General features: G+C 34.2%; 1 pseudogene; it reads left to right on the top strand.

Annotated features, from left to right (window-relative positions):
• Positions 1 to 1,241: 1,241 nt before the first annotated feature.
• LOC140516704 (olfactory receptor 10AG1-like) lies at positions 1,242 to 2,230 on the top strand (annotated as a pseudogene).
• Positions 2,231 to 2,719: the final 489 nt, after the last annotated feature.

Raw genomic sequence — 2,719 nt, 5'->3', positions numbered from 1 at the left:
TCCATAAAAATAATAATTCTTAGTGGGGTTTTCTGATAATCGAAAATGGAAATATGTCTGAACTTTTGAAATGTTCTTTTTTCAAATTCTTTGCTATGAAGATTTACCACTGAAAAAGGCAGAAAAAAGACCAATGAATCATTGAAACTAAATATAAATAGGGGCATAGAAACTGAATACTTTAGAGTTAATGATGAGTTAGAATGCACAGTTGGACTGATTTCCCAACTTACAACAGGCATGGCCTTATATGATTACTAAGTATTCATATACACTGCTTCTGAAGGATCTTGTAGACATCAGGGATAATGAAATACTTAGGACAATCAAATGTTATCTCTATTTTGAAAGTAGAGAAGAGGGTGGAAGTTGTATACTAGATGTCGATAAACTAAACTTTAATTTGTGGTGAAAACGTGGGACATACTATTACAGAAGCATGTATTCAACATATTGCAACTAAAGGTTCATTTTCCAACAAATAGAATAATTTCATTTTGAAGAGATTCTAATTAACTAGCCTATAGTAATAGATGTGGTCAGTAAAATAGTAGATAATGGGCATACAAAAGATAGAATTTTCTTACAATTAACAAAGAATTTGCAAAACTTTCAATGTATCACTTTTAGATATTCTCCCTAAGAAGGCAAAATATTGGAAAAACACCAATATATTCAATCGTTCCATAAAAGTCCTTTCACAAAGATCTATGTTCTGTAGTCACAAAAAAAAAAATACATTATTGTAGAATAATGATACTAGAATAGGGACTTGAGTTGAATGGTTTCTTCTGAAAATCATCCAATGACGGTGATGATATTAATATTAACGATACTGATACTGCTTTGCATATCAATTTCATTTCAAAATTTTCATCTTAGAAAAAAAAATTATATTAGGTATAGTGTTAAATGTTTTTCCTCAGTTAGCACTGCGATTAAGGATGATTTTATAGTTTTACCAGAAGTCTTTACCTGCTTGCATAGTTACATCAAAATATCCAAGAGTAAAGTTGTAACACTTTGGCATGACTCTTGGTAGATAGGAAGTACTTCATATTCATTTACTAAATGATTTTGACTTTTTTAAAGAAAAGAATAAGTAATATTTTGAAAGATATGCTAAAGAATGTTGGAGAGGGAAATTAAAATGTAAAATGCTAAATATGGGAGGAACATTTTTGCTCATAATATCTAACATTCTCTTCTTTGCTGAAAGAAACAGAGACCACAGAAGGAAAATGATTGGCTGGTTCTCAATTCATTGTTTCTGCAGGCAAAAGAAAGAACCAACGGCAAGGGACAATCTCACAGTTGTGGTGGAATTCATTCTCCTGGGATTTTCTGATCTTCCCAAACTCCAAGGTTTTCTCTTTGCAATTTTCTTAAGCATCTATATAAGTCTACTGATAGGAAATGGTCACCTCATTGTCATCACCAAGATTGACCCAACTCTCCAAACACCAATGCATTTCTTTTCCTTGGGAACTTTTCCTTCTTGGAAATCTGTTACACATCTGTCACTGTCCCCAGAATGCTGACAGATCTCTGAACCCAGAATGGAACTATTTCATTCATATCCTCTGCTGTACAAACTTGTTTCCCTTAAATTCTTGGAGTAGCAGAGTGACTGCTACTGGCTGTACTGGTTTATGACCGTTATATGACCATCTGTAAGCCTCTCTACTATCCTCTCATCATGAATCCTAAGGTATGTGTCCAACTAGTCATGACGTCCTGGATGATTGGGATCCCCGTACTGTTAGAGGAGACATATCAGATTTTCTGTCTGAATTTTTGTGGTCTTAACAAACTAAATCATATTTTCTGTGATGTCCCACCATTACTGGAGTTGGCCTGTGTGGACACATATAAAAGAGAGGTCTCTGTCCATGTTGCCACATTGGTATTTGTCATAATTCCCTTTCTGTTGATACTCACTTCTTATGTCAAAATCATTACCACCATTCTGAGGCTGCCTTCGACCTCAGGGAGATCCTAAGCCTTTTCTACCTGCTTCTCCCATCTCATGGTTGTGGGCTTATTCTATGGGTCTGGAAGTATTGTGTATTTGAGGCCAAAATCCAGTCACTCAACAGGATCAGATAAAGTGTTTGCTCTTTTCCAGACTACTGTGACCCCAGTGTCCAACCCCCTGATTTACAGCCTGAGAAATAAGGATGTCATTGCTGCACTGAGAAAACTATGTCCTAAGTTAATTAGGTCATAAATCCATGAGAAAAACCCATAAACTTCTCTTTTCTTTTATTTCATTCCACGGTTCCTACAAAAATGCATGTCTGTTTGTTTTTTTTTTTCCATTGCAAGTAAAATGTCCATTAGTGAGAACCAATAAAGAGACTCTATTTGAAAATGCAAGATAACTGGCTAAAGTGTCCACTTTCTTTTCCTTGATTGTGAAAGAGATGAACAAATTCCTATTTATGAAATGATGAAATATAAAAAAAGACACCTTAATTTATAATTTCTACTACTTTTCCAATATCATGTGAACTTACCCCTTTAAAAAAAAAGATCAATTTAATTGTTTTGAGAGAGAGATTCAGCCAGATATGTAGGTAGAGACAAAGAATGATAGAGGAAATTTTTAAAAGAACACAGAAAGTGAAACATAAACAGAAAGATATATTTGCTTATTAGAGTAAATCAAGGACCCTGGAAGCTTTTAAAATCTCATATACCTTCACCATAGCGTCGT

The sequence above is a fragment of the Notamacropus eugenii genome, chromosome Y, assembly GCF_028372415.1.
Source record: "Notamacropus eugenii isolate mMacEug1 chromosome Y, mMacEug1.pri_v2, whole genome shotgun sequence".
NCBI classification, from domain to species: Eukaryota; Metazoa; Chordata; class Mammalia; order Diprotodontia; family Macropodidae; genus Notamacropus; species Notamacropus eugenii.
The sequence above is the reverse complement of the archived record's forward strand: the minus strand, read 5'-3'. Positions and strand labels throughout refer to the sequence as shown.